This window comes from Zalophus californianus, chromosome X, assembly GCF_009762305.2.
Source record: "Zalophus californianus isolate mZalCal1 chromosome X, mZalCal1.pri.v2, whole genome shotgun sequence".
Lineage (NCBI taxonomy): Eukaryota > Metazoa > Chordata > Mammalia > Carnivora > Otariidae > Zalophus > Zalophus californianus.
The window spans coordinates 83,254,676-83,273,826 of NC_045612.1; the positions used below are offsets into that span (position 1 = coordinate 83,254,676).

General features: G+C 39.9%; 1 protein-coding gene across 12 annotated transcripts in view; it reads left to right on the forward strand.

Moving 5' to 3' along the window:
• Nucleotides 1-1,856: 1,856 nt before the first annotated feature.
• Nucleotides 1,857-19,151, forward strand: part of HUWE1 (HECT, UBA and WWE domain containing E3 ubiquitin protein ligase 1) — a 162,969-nt gene continuing 145,674 nt past the window's right edge. For 3 of the 12 annotated variants that reach the window (XM_027609585.2, XM_027609593.2, XM_027609591.2), the window contains exons 1-2: nt 4,379-4,630; nt 7,992-8,128. The gene's annotated coding sequence lies outside the window, so the exon portion shown is untranslated. Of the gene's footprint in view, nt 1,991-2,189; nt 2,295-4,376; nt 4,631-4,771; nt 4,866-6,115; nt 6,201-7,991; nt 8,129-19,151 lie in introns of those variants that run through there. The other 9 variants (XM_027609595.2, XM_027609596.2, XM_027609597.2 and 6 more) reach the window with 6 other exon arrangements.

Here is a 19,151-nt window from a genome sequence, read left to right on the forward strand (position 1 = left end):
TCATGTGTAATTAGGAAAACCTTTTTAAAATGAAAAAAAGAACAAAAATGAAACTAATTACATGTTAAAGAAAGGAATGTTTCATGTTGTCATTAAAATGTGTTATAAAATAAAATGTGATAGACAAATATTTAATTACATGGCAAATATTTACTAGGTTATTAAATAATCACATGCTATGATAATATTTTTGTTTAAAACTATAAATACATATATAATGCATAGTAAAAGGCTGGGAGGACAAAACTAAAGCATTAATAGTGGTTCTCTCTAGGTGGTGGCATTACAAGTTTTTTATCTTTTGGTATTTTCTTTATACTTTCATATATTTTCTGAATATTCTACAACAAGAAATAGAAGTGTGTGTGTGTGTGTGTGTGTGTGTGTGAGTGTGTGTGTGTTTAGGGGGATGTTGGTTGGAATGAAGACTATAAAAGGAGTGGAATTGGCAAGAAAACTGAAGACTGCTACAGATTGAAATTATAATGAAGATTGTGGGTATGTGGGATTTTAGAATTAGGAGTTGGAAAACTAGATTTTATGGGGCCTAGGAATTAACAGTAGAAATGTAGGGGTTAGAACTAGGTGCAGAGCCCATGGATTATTAGAATTAATGCAGATGGAGAGATTGGAATTGGAGTCAAAGGCCTTACTAAATTAAAAAGTTTTTTGATGACTATAATAGCAGTGTTGGTGAGGATATGGGAATATCCAAATAAACTGGAATTCTTAAATATTTCTGGTGGGACTGTATATTGTTACAACTCTTCTGGAAAGCCTGTCATGTGCTTTTTAGGAGCAGTGACCTTTTGACCCTATCTACTCCATTTCTACAAATTTCTTCTTGAGAGAAATCTTAGAAATATGCACGTGTTTAGTTACATCAAAGTTCATGTCCGTATTTCTTTTAATAAAAAAAAGACCTAAACATGGAGTCTTGGTTAAATAATTGACATTAATGGAGTAACACTCACCCATTAAAAATAACACTGTAAAAATATGGATCAATTTCTCTCAAAAGGGGCCTCCATGAAGCCAAGATCATACACAAAATTTTTGTGTAAATATATATTTGGCGGGAAGTGGATCCATTCATCAGATTCGCAATTCGGGGCATGAACCACTGTTCTGTAGGGTGAGAATTAAAACTGGAAGGTGTAATTACAGTTTTTATTTCCTCTATGTTTCAAGAGTACTTTGGATAGTGCTTTTGTCTTTATACTTTAAAATACTGAGTTAATACATGCTTTAAAAAAAAAAAATTCAAACCTTACCGAAGTATCTAAAGTTGCAGTTCAAAACTCCCCTCTCCTCTCAACCTCCAATCTCATTCTGCAACCCAGATGAAGCACAGTTAATAGTCAGGGGTATCTCCTACAAAATTCTTTTTATTCCTATACATTTACAGGTGCAAATCCTCTATAAACTCTTTGCCAGTTGCACTACCACCCCAAATAATACCAAGGAGAACAATAAAGAGAATGTTTATTGAGAGCTTTCTATGCGCCTGGAGTAAGTATTCTAAGGGTTTGCCGGGGGGATTCACTGTAGTCGGCGTCCCCGTGTGTCTCCAGCCCTCCACATCGTGTCCCTGCTTGCCCTCTCGCCCCCCATTCTTCACAAGGCTGCTGGAGAGATTAATTTTTAAACGTAAATCAAACCAAATCACGTCACCCTTCAGTGGCTCCCATCGTGCTTCGAATCAAATTCAATTCCTTAGCGACCCTACTATCCTATACCGTTGACTATGTTGGACCCGGAATAGCTCAGGCGCAGTCCCCTAAAGGGGACTCTGCTCCACCACGGAGGGAGTGCCCTCCCGAGGGGCAGGGGCGGGGCTTCTCAAGCGGCGGGGGTGGAGCCTCAGATCGGGTGTGAGGAGAGCCGGAGGGGTAGGTTTTCCGCGGAGGGCGAGCGAGGGGAGCAAGGCTGAAGCAGGGCCGCGGACCCGGCGCGCTCCTGCGGGCCCCGCAGAGCTACTGCCACCGAGGTGAGCGTCTTCCCCCGGGTTAGGGGGCGGGCTCTGCTCGCGAGGCCGTCCTCGGCTCCTCGCGTAGGGTTGCTCCCACGGGACCCTGCGCGGAGTCGTGGAGGTGGCGGCCTTGGGGAGCCAGCCGGCGAGGCTGGTGTAGGGGCCCGGCGGCCTGCCCCAGCCCTCCCTCAACCCCGCCTTCTCTCCCCTCCCCCAGGCCTCGGCCGACGCCAGCAGAAAGCTATCCGCATCTTCAGGGGCAGCGGGGCGGCAGGCAGCGCGGCGGGAGAGCGGCTGACAGTGCTGACAGTGGGGATGCGAGGTACCGGCATTAGTCGTGGCCAAGTGGCCCTAGCGAGGGAGTAGAGGCCGGGCCTTCGGCGTTTCTCTAACAGGTTCTCGGAAGGCGGCCTCAGGAGGGGGAAGGTGAGGGGCCGGCAGGCAGGCTTCGCGGGTAACTACTAGGTGTTGTATATGTTTTGGTATCTAAATGATACTACACACACACACGCACATTCATTTCGACTAATTGCTTTTTAAAAACTTAATATGTCTTGTAGATCTTCATATATCAGGGAATCTAAATTTATCTCATTTATAAACAGCTGCATTGTACGATTGTACTACAGTTTATTTAACCATTTCCTGATTGATGTACATTAGCTTGTTTCCCTTTGAAGGGGGGAAGGGGGCTATTACAAGCAACGCTATAATGAATGGGTTTGTATATATACGTTTCATGCACATGTATGAGTATTTCCGTAGGAGAAATTCTTAGAAGAGTAATCGCTACTCAAAGTGTATATGCATTTTGAAATTTGATAGATTTGTCCAAATTGCCTTCCCAAAAGGCTATACTGATTTACACTCTCCAATGTTGTGCAATATTGCCCATCTTTCCACAGTTGTGCCAACATGAATTATTATCAATCTTTGATAATTTGGGCCAATTTGAAGCGCAAAAAATGGTATGTCATTGTTTTCATTTGCATTTCTCTGATTACCAGTGAAATTGAACATATTTTTCATTTGTCCGATTACAAAAGTAAATAGGCAAATATCAAATATCTATAAGCAATAAGCATTTCAAAAATTTAACATTAATAACCCCATCCGCAGTGGCAAGAAAAATGAAAAAAAAAGCAACCTAGAAGTAAACTACAAAACTTTATTGAGGTATATAATAGAAGAATGTTTGCATACATGGAGAGGGGATACCATGCTTCTTGATAAGAAGGCTCAATTTTGTAGTGATGCCCATTTTTCTTATGTTGATTTATACAGTTGATGGAATTTCAATAAATATGCCAAGTTTTTGGAACTTAATATGATTCTAAAGTTCATCCAGAAAAAAGATAGCTAAGAATAACCGAGAAAATATTTTAAAAGATAAGTAAAGACGGGGGTATTTGTACTACCAGCTATTAAAATGTACTCTAAAGGAATAATATTTAAATTAGAATAGACAGAACAATGCATTAGAATAGAAAAGCCCACAAATCGAGCCAGATTGGATCCAAGATTTATTGGAGAAACATTGTTGGCTAGACGTGGAAAAACTGCCATATTAAAAACTGCAAGCACGCAACCCCCCCCCCAGCTTGAATTTTCCTTTGAGGGCAGACTCCTTTGTTTGGCGAAAACCACTTTATTGGATCTTTTGGTTATGCCAAGGTAAAGCGTCAGGAGTTAAAAATTAGTGGCTTTAGAGCTAGAACTAACGATATGAGTGAGCCCTTCGTTACATTAAGATGGATTCAGGTTAGCCTGCAGTGCGGCGAGGGAAGGAGTCAGGATATTATGTCTTAAAGATTTTTTTCCCCGATCTAATGGGCAAAAATTGTTATGTCATTGTTTTCATTTGCATTTGCGAGCTTATTGTGAGATTGAACGTCTTTTATGTGTTAGTCCAGGATAATATGTGATTACTGGAGGCAGGTAACAATGGGGGACCCATTGCTCCTCTTCCAGAACGGAGTTTGGCTAATTGGTACAGCTCTGCCCGGAAGCGTGAGAATAAACAGGTTGACTTTTTAAATTTTCCTCAAGCACTAGGCTCTAGACACCTTAGATCGGGGGCGGAGGCAGTTTTCAGGACATGGCCGAGATTTGGCGCTGAGCTGTGTCATCGCGAGGTTTGGCAGCCAGCTCCGCAGTGGGTCGGAAACCTCGTGGTAGCCGAGATCCCTGCAGGACGGGAGGTTCCTCCCTTCCCCCGAAAAACTCCCAGTCATTTTCATGAAACCCCGCCTCTCTCCTTTTTAGGAGCGTGCACTAGGTCTCGCGAGATCTAGTGTTTCCTAAAGGCGAGGCGCGGGCGGCATCCTGCGGTGAATTCGAAGGTCTCGCAGAGACTAAAACGTAATATCGCGATAGTTCTCTCGGCGCATGCGGGAGCCGGCGGCGGCAGATTGGCTCCGCCCCTCGGTGCTTCGTGAGGTTGTGCGTCATTTGCTTTTCGCTTCGCGTAGGGTGAGAGCGGAGCCGTAGCGACTTCGGCTTTGGTGGGAGGAGGGGTCTGGGAAGGGCTGGGCTCAGGCTTTTCCCGTCCGGTAAGAGGTTCTCGCGGGATCGCGCGGAGGCGGCTGCGGTTCGGCTACGGACTGCAGCAGCCGCGGAGGCGGCAGCAGCGTCTTCGGCTCGTGCTGTTCTTAGCCGGTGAGTTCTCGCGCGAGCGGGGTTACGTCCTCGTGGGATCCGTTGGCGGTGGCGGAGGTAGCTTGGGGTAGGGGGGGCAGTGACTAGGGTCGGTCCGCCTGCTGTTAAGATGGCGGCGGAAGCTGATGTCTGTCCGGCCAGGACCCGAGACTGAGGTGTTGGCTGTCCGCGTTTGTGACGCTTTCCAGGCACCCGACGTTAAGGAGGTGACTGTTGGCGAAACACCGAGGTGCTGGTAAGCCGAACCTGAGGCAAAGACCACGCCGTCTCTGTTTGAGGCGACACCATTTCCCGGGCCTCGGTCGCGTGTGGGCCCGCCTTTGCCCCACCAATCGGTCAACGCCTCCGTTGTTGCCACCGCAGTGGGTGGGTTGGGAAGGGGGGAGGGAGGGAGTCCTGGAGTTAGTTAGGGAGTGGGGCTGGGGGTTAGATTGGGCGGTGCGGGAAAGGGGACCAACCTATGACGACTGGTTCCCTCCCCAATACCTTTTTTCAGGCCTGCTTCTGTTCTCCGCCCCTTCAGCGGCCCAAATGAATCTCCTAGTTTTTCCTGAGGTGGGCTTCACTTTTCCAACTGCCTTGGTCTTTGAACTAAGATTTAGGGGTCAAGCTTTGGTGTCTCTGACGTACTCCTCCCCCTTTTTCCCTAATTCTGTCCTCATCCACATGGATATTTGAGGCTCGTATTTAAGAAGGGGAGGTAAAGCTTTCCCTGTCACCCCCTCCCCAGCCCTACTAAGGAAGAGCTTGGCCCAAGCCCCTTAGCCAGTCCTGTCTCCCTCTTCTATCGGTCCCCTTGACGCAAGGCTTGAGTAGAGCCTTTCCCGTTCCGTGCATTTACTCCATCTTTGTGGACGGAACGATACAGTAGCCTCCCGTTTCCTCAGGTCTTCACGTTTGTATGACCCTGATTCGAGTACAGGACAGACTTCTGCAACTTTGCAGACTGCTCCACTACTCTTAGATGGAACAGTGAATGGGTTGGTGGTTGGATGATTGCAGACCTCTTGTTCTTGGGGCTCTTAGCCTTCCCTTCCTCATAACGCCCCTTCCCCCCCCCAAAAAAAAAACTAAAGAAAAGGCTGTAGAGGGTAATCCTCCAGTAGACCAACTTTTTGTCCTCTGTCCCCTGCCATCCCTCTTTGCAGGCTCGGGAACCGCCCCTTTTCCCTGTCTTGCTCTGAGTTCCTGAGTCCTCTTGGTCTGTGGACCTCTATCTTTGCTGCTAACCACCTCTTAACATGGTTCTCACTTAATTCTTTTATTCCCCCCACCCCGTGTTCTTTTTTCAAAAGCTGAATCCCCTAGAGAGGAGATACTCTCCTGTCAGGCACCACTACATTTCCCGTCCTCCATGTGCTAGAAAATAAAATAGTTTTGACTATCTTCCGACCCTCAATCGTTGCCCTGTTTTACTTTTTTCTCTTCCCTTCCCCCATTCCACCATTACTATAGATGATTCCCTATCATTTGTTTTCTTTGTAGATTACATGTTCGGCATTTTCTGTTAAACCCAATGTTGCCTAGATTGAGGAGACCTCAACATTCTCCAGTCAAGGGAGGCACCCTGGTATGGTGGAAATAACTGTGTGCTTTGGGTTCACATCGAACTTTGTGACCTTGGGCAAATTTTCAGATTCTCAGTTTTTTCATCTGTGTAATAGGGATAGTAGCGCTTATAGTTGCTAGAATTAGACAATTTGTAAAGTGCCCAGCTTATGGTAGGCACACAATAAATTGTTACTTTTTCTAGGTCTAAGAATAGGTTGGAATATGGATCTGTGTCATATGGTAGTTTTATGACCTGGTTAAGAATAAGAGATTTTTATTTCTCTAATTGTAAATTTTTAGTATATTTCTAGGCCAGCCCTGTCATTTTTGTAGTTTTTTCCTCCTCATGGGCCAAATTCTTTATCTCTAGTGGTTCATGATGTTTGATTGTGATTCCCACCTGTCTTAATCAACTAGTCTAGGAATTTTAGTGCAAAGTCACTATCTTGAAATGACCACTGGCCCTAAGGTTCCTGTCAAGAACCACACCCAGGTGCCTTTTAGAAGGGATGCCTCATCCCTTGCCTACTCCCTCTTTCCAGTGCTTCAAAAAGAGTTTGTCCTATTATTTACTCAAAGATGAAATTCGTTGCCATGCTTTCCACAGTAATCAAGGGAACTTCTGCCAGCTAGTTTTCAGGTGTTGATACTGCTTTTTCCCTACCTCCTTTCTTTGGTTCCTCAGATCAGTGTGGGGATCTGCTATTTGGCTATACCTACACAGGGTAATTCCTATCTGAGAGAATTTAGGAAAGTTGTTTGGAATATCAAGCTTCTTTCCCATAACGAATTACTGCCAGTTCTTTAATACACTACCTCCTGTTGTGTTTTGCCATTTTATATTTTTCAGCATTCTTTTTAAATAGAAGTGTGTGTATTCAGTTTGGAGGTAGTTTTTCTTAGTGTTAATATTTTGATTAGACCAATATTAAACTGAACACTTTCATCTATTACTATTACCTTGGCCAGGTGATGGGGCTTGAAATAGGAATATGATGGTGAAAAGTTTACCTAGGATTAAAGATTTACCATGGGTAACCATCTGGTAATTAACCATATGGACACTAGTTTTGAGCTTTAGGGTTTGCTTTGTTCAACTTAAAGTGCTTTGGAGGTAATAGAATATTCCCTTTTTCATTGGAGGACAGGACATCACTGTTTAGAGATACTGCCTTGGAGTTCTTTACAGTGGGTCAAGCAATGAATCAGAAATTAAACCTTAATTTGATTGTCATTCAGAACTAGAATAAATCTAGGAATGATAATCTAGGTGTGACCTAAAAGGTTTAATTTATTCTAGTAGATCTCTAAGAAGAGAGGAAGGAGTGGCAGTAGCAGTCAAAAGTATTGTCTAAGGTTCAGTGACAAAGTTCAACCTGAGTTTCCCAGGTGTTTATCAGTTGTCTCCCACTATGCCCAAAAAGCATGTGTGAAGGTGAAAACTAGTTTTTAATGTGTGCAGGGTTTTTTTTTTTTCCACAAAAAAATAATAAATTTAATATTGCCTTAGTATCAATTTATAGTGAGGATATAAAATTGTAATTACTATCCCCTATCATTTCATTTGGGTTGAGGACTGAGTTGAGTTTTCAGGGGTGTTGTCTAAATGTCAGAATAGAATAATTGGTTTGGCTGTTGGTTCTGAATTCTTGTTACTGCTTAAAGCAGGTCCTTAAAAATGCAAATTGATATGTGAGGGCTATTGCTTAAGAAATAATAACTGTGATCATGTTTGAACATTGATATAATGGTTAACTCCCCCACACCCTAATAAATGTGTTTTTTTTTCTCCCCACCTTTTTTTTTGTAGGTCCTCCAATAGTCTGACCTGAGTGGGTTAGTACTCCAGAGGAACTAGCAGACCAACTTGGTCGGGAAGGTTCAGGAAGCTGTTGGAGAAGTGTTGGGATTTCCCACCAGGATGAGTATGATTGGCTGTGATTTTAGGTTAGTTTTTGTACATCTTTGGGTAGTATTTGTATTTTACTTCCTGGAATGGGGGGGTATGTATTTCCATTCTGTAATTGAGCTACTTTGGTTTCTTTCATTGTTTGGATCTGATGTGGCATTGGCTGCTTCTCGTGTTATTGTTTAAATGAATTCCATCTGTACATGATTTTTAAATCACCCTAAAGCACCATTCAAAAAATAAAATTGCAAGATATTATGTCTAATCAATTTTTTCAGAGTTAAGAAAAATATCAAACATACATAAATCAGTATAATGATCCCCCTATGTATCCATCACCAGTTTTAACAGTTACCAGCTTGTAGCCGTTCTGCTTCATCTGTACTTCTACCAACTGTCCCCACCCATTCTTTTGAAATAAACCCCTGCTGGGGCGCCAAATAAACCCCTGCTGTCATATTTTACTTGCAAAATATTTATATGTCTGAAAGAGAAGGGCTCTTTAAACACAACCTTAAAACCATTATCACAACTCAAAAAATTCACAATGATTTTTGAAGATAGCAAATACGAAGCTAATGTTTATATTTTAGTTTGAATTAGGGTCCAAAGAAAATCCATTTATCACAAAGGTGGATTGATGTGTATTTCTTAAGTCTCTTAATCTGCAGGCTCCCTCCCTTTTTTTTCTTCTGATTTATTTGTTGAAGAAATTGTTGTGCAACTTCCATCACATTTGGTGATGGTATCCCAGAAGTGGTATCTAACCCATTCTTCGTTAAGTTAAAGACCCTGGAGGACCCCCATTATAATGGAACAAAGGCAATAATCTCCTGTATCCCAGTTGGGAGTTGATACTGCTGGCCTAGGCACTATCCCAAAATAACTAGTCATGGATTCCCTTTTCTGTGGCAGAGTCTGATTTAATTGATACCTGACCTCGGTTCCATGTCTTGGCCCTGCTTACTGCTCCACATGAAAAGTAGGCCTCCTTATGGAAGAAGCTAATGTTTCCTAGATAATGACCTAAGTGTGCCTTTGGGATTTTTCATGGTTTCAATTTTCTTAGGTGGTTTAGTTATTTTTATACTGTCTTACAATGTTGCTTTTTATTCTTTTGATGTTGGTATCTCAGCTGCTCTGACCCATAACTTCTAAGCTATTAAGACTTAGTGATGAGTTCTTTGGCTATAATACAGTTTTTGAAATGGCAGTACTAAACAATTTTTGAGAGCTTCCACTTACATCCTGATTTTCAGCTATTAATATGCAGCCATAGTTTTTCTGTTATTTTTCATTTTCTTTTTTTTTAAGATTTTTTTTTTATTTATTTGATAGAGACACAGCAAGAGAGGGAACACAAGCAGGGGGAGTGGGAGAGGGAGAAGCAGGTTTCCCACTGAGCAGGGAGCCCGGGGCTTGATCCCAGGACCCTGGAATCATGAGCTGAAGGCAGACACTTAACGACCGAGCCACCCAGGCGCCCCTCATTTTATTTCTTTTGGAAATGGTGATCCACAGCATAAAGTCCTTTAAACTGTTCATTTCTTTCCTTGTGCAGAATTGTTTATCTTGGGATCTACTGTATATCCCTTCCATAGTCAAAACCTGGGAATGGAAGTTGGACATACAGTCTCCAGCCAGCCTTTGACTTAAGCACAAATGTGAGCGGAGCAAGGCCACTTGTGCCTACCTTTAAAGTGAGAGTGATTCCAAGTTGAGAGAGGGTAGAGTTCGTGAATGAAAGTTTTTGAGGTATTTAGATGAAATATGATTTTGAATCACCAGTGCTGTGGATCATGAATTCAGGCTTTTCAGTTCTTTATTCATTAATGGAGAAATCAGATTGCTAGTTGAAAAGTGACTATTTAAAAGAAGTGATTTCTTGGGAATTCCAGTGAAGTCCATTCATTCAACAAAAAATTTTTGAGCGTTGGCTATCATGGTTAGATATTTACTCCTGTCTTCAGTTTTCTGTAGTTATTAGGAAGTTTGAACAAGGTCACTTACACCTTCTAATCCAGAGTTTTGAATCTGGGGTAACTAGATTTTTGGAACAGAGCTTTATGCAGTAGGCATTTCAATATTTGAATTGTTCCCAGAGTTCTTAACAGCTACAAGTTTATAATGGAAATGCTGTTGGTTTTTTTCTCTTTTGTTGTGTTTTCAACCATGGGTTCAAAGTATTATTGAAATGCCAGGGCGCCTGAGTGGCTCAGTTGGTTAAACGACTGCCTTCGGCTCAGGTCATGATCCTGGAGTCCCGGGATCGGGTCCCGCATTGGACTCCCTGCTCAGCAAGGAGTCTGCTTCTCCCTCGGACCCTCCCCCCTCTCATGCTCTCTCTCTATCTCATTCTCTCTCTCAAATAAATAAATAAAATCTTAAAAAAAAAAAAGAAATGCCAAACTTGGTTGCTTTGAAAATGTGTGCCCTTCACATCCCAGGTTACATTTCCTGCTGTTACATTAAGTTGTTAAAATCTGATGTGTAGCTGTAACCATATTAGGCTGCTTTGCAATGATCTCACTATCTGTAAGGTTGAGAGTCCCAAGTACTTGGGCTCTGGGTGTTTTGCTGTATTGTTCTCTGACTTGTTTCCTCAGTGACTGGTTACCAGATGTTTATATGTTAATGTCAGGGATAATTCAGCTCAGAAGATTCTTTGGAAGCCCTCTCATTTGATGTGTCATAGGGGTTGAGTTGCTAAAACTTGATGTACTTGTTAACCAGCTTGGTCTTCTGGTTATAGAAATGCTTTCAGATAGTGTGAAAGAGTGACTCTCTATGAGTAAAACAACTGTAGGGTTTGTTTGGGCTGTTAATACTGAGTGTTTTCACATTTTAGTGCCCTTAAAAAGTTTTTAATCATTTGGCTTTAAAAATTACAGTGGTGACATGGATTGATCCCAGAATGTGATTTTTATAAAAAGTTGGAATTTGTTTTAGCTTCTTAATGAATATTAAATGGAGATCAGTATTGTAGATGATTCAGTCTCTGGATTGCTGATTGGACTAGAGGAATGTGAAAGTTCTTTTTCAACCCCTAGATTCTGATAGTATAGTGACTAAAAGGGACTAGGAGTAGGGAATTTAAATTATTCTGGAATGGCCTTTTAGTATAATCATTTAGATTTTAAAGATTGGTAAATGTGAACATAACTGCCATGAATTTATGTACCATCTTTAGCATAACCCAGATTTTAAGTCCTTATAATTAGATACCTGAGATAATTGCTCTGGAAATACTGGGATATATTGTATTTGCTTATGTTTTGGAATGTTTTTGGAAGATTGCTTTTTTAATGATAACATTATTTGCTGTAATTATTTTATTATTTGCCTGTGTTTATTAGTGAGACGTATTTCTCCTGGTCTTGCATTTTTTCTTCCACTAATTCTTCATTATTGCATTCTGCCAATTGAGTTCTTATAGATGGAACGATCTTTCAGCATAGTGATTAAGAACATGGATTCTGGAGCCAGACTCCCTAGGTTCAAGTTCTGACTCCTCCCCCCCTCCCCCCCCTTTTTTTTACCATTTGTCATCTTGTGCAAATTATTTAACCTCTGTGCCACAGTTCTTAATCTGTAAAATGCTGATAGTGTTACCTACGTCATAGGGTTTTAGAGACGTTTAGCTGAGTTAATGCATATAAAGTGCTTAGAACAGTAGCTCTGAAACTTTAGGGAACATCAGAATCACCTAGAGGGCTTGCTAAAACAATCCTGGGCTCCAACCTCAGAGCTTCCTATCCTATAGGTCTGGGAGGGGCCTGAGAATTTGCATTTCCAGCAAGTTCCCAGGAGATGCTGATGTTGATGGTCAGGGAATCAGTTGGAATAGAACAATGCTTGGCAGAGTGTTAACTTTTTTTTTTCTGGACTGTTTTCTCAGTCCCTGAGTAAAATACTTTCCAGTGCTGTTTAGTACTGCTTTGAGCTAGAAGCAGTTTTGAAATCCTTTGTTGCAGTGGTTCTCAAAATGTGGTCCCCAGATCAACAGCAGCAGCATCTGGAAACTTGTCAGAAATGCAAAATCTTGGGCTCCACCCGAGGCTTTATTTTAAAAGTGTGTCTTGGCTTAACTGGGGTGTCTTAGACTTTTTGAAACAGTTTTATTGAGATGTAATTCCCATACCATACAATTCACCCATTTAAAGCATACAGTGGTTTTTAGTGTGTTCACAGTTGTACAACCATTACCACGTCAATTTTAAAACATTTTCATCACCCCTAAGGGAAACCCAGTACCCATTAGTAGTGACTCCCCTTCTCTCTCCCAACCACCTCAGCCTTTGGTAACCACTAATTACTTGATATTTCTATGATTTGCCTAGTCTGGGCATTTCATACAAATAGAATCCTATCATACGTAAGCAGCTTTAATGTGATTAAAGTGTTTTCCTTTTGTACAGATAGAATACAGATAGGGGAAACCACCCCAAAACAAATTTACAGTTTAATAAATTATTTTAAGGCAAACACTTTTGTTACCATAACCCAACTCAAGAAATAGAACTTTGCTTGTTACACCATAAGTCCTTCCATGTGCGCATCCCAATCACAGCATCTTCCCTCTCCAGAAAGTATCTGCTCTTCTAACTTTATAGTAATCACTTGTATTGTTCTGGTTTTATCATCCAAGTGTGCATCCCTGGACAGTATAATTTGCTTTGTCTACTTTTTAAAACTTGCATATCTTAAATACCTATAACTTCCCTTTCTTTGTTTTCCTTACACTATATCTGTTGAATAACTCAGGCCGTTTGACCTGTGGAGTTTCCCACAGACTGAATTGGCTTATTGCATACTCAGTACAGTTACTACAAGTTCCTCTGTCCTTTATATTTCCTGCAAATTCACAGTGGATCCAGAGGCTTTTATAAATTCAGGTTCATGTCCTTTGGCAAGAATTGGCGGTGGTGTGTTTGTTCACAACATTCGTTAAGTTGTAATGACGTATTTTTTTTTAATATTAACAGCCATTTCTGCCTAAAGCTTAGATTGATTAGTTTATTGGGAATGTCAAAACGGTGATGTTCTAACTCTGTCATTTTGTTTTTGTATATTAGATGGAATTTTACAAGGTTACTCAGTGATACAGTTTGTATGAGAAGGGTAGGACATGTGCTGAATTTTTAGTTTTTTTTTCTGACCACTTAATAGTTCTGTCACATTGGGCAAGTTAACCTATCCGTTGCCTCATCTGGGGAAAATACTTTATTTGTGGGGTTATTGGGGTTATATGGGGAAATGTAGGTTGTTAGTACACTCTATGTTGTTAGTACACTCTATGTGGTCAGCCGATGGTCATTTCTTTAACATACTATTTCACTTAACCCCTCCAACAGCTCAGAGATGGGCAGTCACGGTGGTGAAGTGATGGCCAGTTAGCAAAGCCTGTCTGGACCCTTCAGGTCTGTGTTGGGATCATCAGTGGTGGTGAGGAAAGGGGTTTGTACTTTGGTCATTTTGGGGCTGACTCTGTCTGGCCCTAGATAAGTAGGTTTCCACCAGAGTAGTTTTTCACTTTGCCAAGCATTAGGAGTCACATTCATACCCTCTAAAGGGTCTTACCCACTTCAGTGGTGATGTGTAATACATTGGTTGCCTTGATCTCCTTACATCTACATAGCTCCCTACTGTTCAATTTTGTTCTGTTCGAGGTTCTGCTGTAACCTTAGTAACCTTAACCCATAATGAGTCTTCCGAATGGTCATCAGTATCACCACTGTTAACATACTTGAGTAGCACCATATATAGCAGAATAGAAAAGAGGTAAATATCCCTTTTAACATTTTGTATATTTTCTGAAGTATAGCACATGGCACATAGTAAGTGCTCAATAAATGTAAAGCCATTGTTCTTTAAATTAATAATATTACCTTTTTTTCCTCACATCTTAACCTCTTTTTAGTTCAGTAACCATTTACTGAGTGTTTTTAAGTACGAGGAGCTAGGGACATAAAATGAATGAGAGTTGGTTTCTTCACTTGAGAAACTCACAGTCCATTTAAGGACTGAGATAATGTTTAAAGTTCCTTAGCCTTTTCCTTTATGTTGTCATTTTTCCCCTGCTTTGTCCATGTGTGATATAACCTGTCTATTGTTTTTCAAAGCTCTTCTTAGCTCTGTATCCCTAGCCTTTCAGATTGCTGATCTGTGAGAAAGCCTGCAGTTGTTTTCTATGAATAGAGGGTAATATCAAGAAAAACTTTTGGGCCAAGATTGAATTTCAGAAGTGGCACATGTGGTTGACACTACAATATCAGTTTATGGTCTTAAGATGGACCTATAACTCATTTTCCAGTCTCTATCCTATTGCTTTACCTATCTTCCTGCCGTCCTCTCCCTCCACCCCCATCATTCCCCAAGATGTTTACTACATAAAGATAGAGGCTCCTATACCCAATTAGTGATTTATAAAGTATGTAAAGAGACAGCTGTACTTCATATAAAGTAGGATTTGTTTGTGCCTCAGGTTTCATTCTCACCTAGGAAATGGTAATCAAAAAGCCTACCTCATAAGTTGCTGTGAGCCTTAAAGTGAGATTATGTATTACTTAAAATGTTTATATAGGATACTACAAAGATAAGGCGATTATAATTTATATAAAATAAATACTTAATAGCTATGTTACTTGGGGCAAATTACTTCATCACTGAGCTAGTTTCCTCATCCTTTAAATGAGGGTGATGATATCTCATTCTCTCAACAAATATTTGAGGACATACTCAATAATGCCAGATACTGGAAATTCAAAGATAAGCAACTAGAGAGAGGAGGGTAGCGTGGTCTACTAGGGGAGGGAGACTTGTAAATCACAGTCAAAGGGATTGGTATGGGGCGCCTTGGGTGGCTCAATCGTTGGGTGGCTTAGTCGTTAAGCGTCTGCCTTCAGCTCAGGTCATGATCCTGGGGTCCTGGGATCTAGCCCCACATTGGGCTCCCTGCTCAGCGGGAAGCCTGCTTCTCGCTCTCCCACCCCCCTTGCTTGTGTTACCTCTCGCTGTGTCTCTCTCTGTCAAATAAATAAGATCTTTAAAAAAAAAAAAATCGGTACAGTGAGGAGGTGTGAACAGAATGTGCTATAGCCATTTATAGGAGGTCATCGAGAATGTAACCCTGAATTTTGTGGGGTTAAACAAGATACATGAAAAAAAGTACATCATGAACTCAAAAAATGCTTTATAAAAATGAAATTAGTTAAATGTATCCCAGATGAATCAATAGCCTCAACCAGTATTTCATTTCTTAACAAGACTTGTGCTTTAGATGTGTTTATTTCTTTAAGCTGGATTTTGTGAGCTCCTCTAGGGTGTTATGTGCTCCTATAATAGGGTATCCTGAAAGTACTACTTGCATCTAAAAGGATTTTTTCACCCACTTTTATCATTTTCTAGTTTCTGTTACTGAATTAATTTAGGAAAAACTAGAAAATGTGTTCTTATTTTGGGAAAAGATTCCTACTCCCACAAAAATATTCATTCATCATTAACATTTTGGTTGGTGTGTTCCCATCTTAATGATAAGAGTAACATTTTAAAAATAAAAGCAGTAGAAAATTAGGGACAGGCTTTTCCCAGAATAGGAACTAAAACTGTGTCTGGTAACAAGAAAAGATACTCAAACTAAATACCAGAAATGCAAATTAAAATGAGATATTTTTTAACCATTAGATTGGCAAAAAATAATTAGGTAATATCAAGTCATGGCAAAAATACAGGTACGAATATGGTCTTAGAATACTGCCCACAAGTGGTATAAGTTAATACAGCTATTTATGTGGAGATACTTGGCAAGCTGCAAGATAGTATGTACTATATGGTGCTATTTATATATTTTTTTAAAAATTAGGGTAAACTGATTATTTGGAAGGAGTGGTCAAGGAGAACTTTAGCTTTTTCTGTAATTGCATTTCTTTTTCTGAGAAACCTAAAATACACTGAAAAATACGTGAGTGATATGACAAAAATCCTTTCCCTACCCCCCTGGACTGATCATCTTTTGTTTTTTTTAAGATTTTATTTATTTATTTGAGAGAGAGTACAAGCACGGGGGAGTGGCAGAGGGAGAGGGAGAAGCAGACTTCCCACTGAGCAGGGAGCCCAATGCGGTGCTCCATCCCAGGACCCTGAGCCAAAGGCAGCCGCTTAACTGACTGAGCCACCCAGGCGCCCCTGAACTGATCATCTTTAACATCTATTTTTGCCTCAAATCTTTTAGTGGGGAGGTGTGATATGAGGGGATATACTTAAGTACTTTCACTCAGTATTCCCCTCCCCATTGTGATCTTTACCATTAATTGCTTGAATTTTTATACTGTGAGAATGGTATAAATTACTCATGTAAGTAGAAATTTAAAAACTGATGTTCACACAGCAGCTTATTACTTGTGTAATATTATTTGCATACTTCTTTAAAGTTTGTAAAATCATTTAATAAGAATGTTTTGGGAGTGGGACATTAGTCATTTGTTCATTTTATTGTAGTTCTTGTTTGAAAATGCTTTCCTGACTTTATTTTTTAAGTAACGTTTCTTATGATTATAGCGGTACACATGGCTTATTGTTGAAAAAATACACAAATAAGCACAGAAATCTCCTGCCATTCAGATAAATACTGTTAGTATACTGGTACACAATATATTCTTCCAAGGTTTTTCTTTATGCCTGTGTAGCATACGCATATTTTTTCCCCAAAACTTTACTCTTTAAAATGTAATTCATAACCTTCCCTCCAACTTTTTTTGTGAAAATTTTCAAACATAAAAATGCTGAAAGAATAGCACATTAAGCAGCTGTATATCACCAGCTATATCCAACAATAGTTAAAATTTGCCATATTTGATTTATATGTACATATGTATGTTTAATTTTTCTGAAGCACATGAAGTAAGAGTGACATTTCATCCTAAAAAAAAGAGTGACATTTCATCCTTTAATCCTTCAGCAGGCATGTCTTAATAAGGACCTACAATATCTACAATACCTTTTATCGCACCTAGGAAATTTGTTCTTTTCCTTAATATTATCTAATAGCCAGTCCATATTCACATTTCCTCAGTTGTCCCCAAATTGTCTTTTTTTAAAGCTGTCTCCAAACCAGTATAGAAATGGTATTTTTAAATTTGCTGTTCCCACTTAATATATTGATCTCTGTTCCTATCATAATGTAATATGACAATATAATACTTCTGATGGCTACATTATATTCTGTTGTGTATATGATTTATCATTTATTAACCCAAGTTCTAGTTTTCCATGATCTTCAAATGCTTCCTAGCACACAGTAGGCCATTTGGTAAATAAGTATAGAATAAAGGAAAGAAGCTTAAGAACATCTGAATGAGAAGTCTTTGTGACATTATGTTTACTTTCTTAAGAAATTTCTAGAACTGGAGTGGAAAACTATAAAAAGCTTTTGATAATTATCAAATTGCCCTTTAAAAAGACTATCCTGCATTATTCACTATGGTATGTTTAGTATATAATCCATGTTGACTTACACTATGACAGCACCTCAGGGTAAGCCTTGATACATTAGTATTAGAGAAGAGCATAAACCTGGATAGATGGAGTATCATTGATATAGATGGTTCTCTCCTTACATCTATACCTACTGCCATATTTTGTAGGGGCTGGCTTGACTCCTCCAACCTAGAGTGCCTTGTAGTCTTTTGACCTAATCTGGGGCTCCATTTTCCTGCTCCTCAAATTTCCTTAACTGTCTTGGCAGGGCCATCCTTAAGAGGAAGTATAGTCTGGAGGGATGTAGATAGCACTTGAAGACAACCTTTTACATAGAGTATTTTAGATTTTGCTTTTTTAAAAGTAAAGGCAGACTACCTGCATAGTTAATTCAAATCTCTACCTCTAGCAAAGCAAATTACTAGTGGCTTTAAAATGGTAGTCTTATCCATGTCCAACAGAAGAGCTGAATAAGAACCTATATTTGATATTATCCGTATCAAACTCTTTTTATTTTATTTTATAGGCCCAGATTAGGGGAAATGATTTGTCCAAGATAACAAACATTGCCGGTTAGTGGTGGAGTTGGGCATTGAACCCAGGTTAACCTAGTCCAGTATTTTCGCTATGCTGTATTTTTTCTTAAAACTGAACTTAATCTGTTTCTAAATGTGCCATCAGATGTCATCCATAGAAGTGCAGAATAAGTGGGCCCAACCTATAAGAAAGTTACTCCCAAAATGGGGAAATTTTAGGGGAGTAGAAAGGTAAATGAGAAAAATCCAAAAACTCAGTTTCTTTGTCCTTTTGACTGTGGCTGTTACTTTTCAACATGGGGTCAATTTTGAGCTCTTTCATGGGACATTTCAATTTGGCCATGTGTTTTCATGCATGTTTGTGGATGCCATAAGCCTGTAGCTAGGACTGAATTTCCTGTTCGTAAAACTTTCAAATTAAAATATTTTATAAGCCCATCTTTTTCCCCCTAAGCCCATCTACTTATCCCTTTTCATTTGTTTTAAATTATAGAAGTGTTTGCTGTTAAAAACAAAGATTCAAACTATTTAAACAGTTAAAAATTAGTGTCCCCCCTCCCCAAATGATAGTCTTTTATTCATACCACATTTCAAAAATCTGTTGATAATTTGTATTCTTTTATACTTTTTAGCATTTACATACTGTGTTTATCCATTTATGTCCTATGTATATTTTCGTATGTTAAAACATATAGCTCAGCTCCATTCTTTTTAATGGTGCATTGCATTTCAAAGCATGGATCTACTATAATTTAATCATTCCCTATTGTTGATCCTTAGAAGTAGAATTCATTCTGGGTCAAAGGGTGGTACCATTTAAATTTTTGATAGGTACTGCCAAAATGACCTCCAGAAAGGCTATATTGAATTGCCATTCCCACCAGCAGTGTCTGTCAGTGCCCTTTTCTCTACCTATATCTGCCAAAACAAGGTAATTGTTGATCTTTTTAATTTTAACCAGTCTGATGAATGAGAAATAGCATCTCCTTGCTTTGGTTAGAATTTTTGTAATTATTAGAGAGGATGAGCAATGTTAGGATCTTCTGCACAT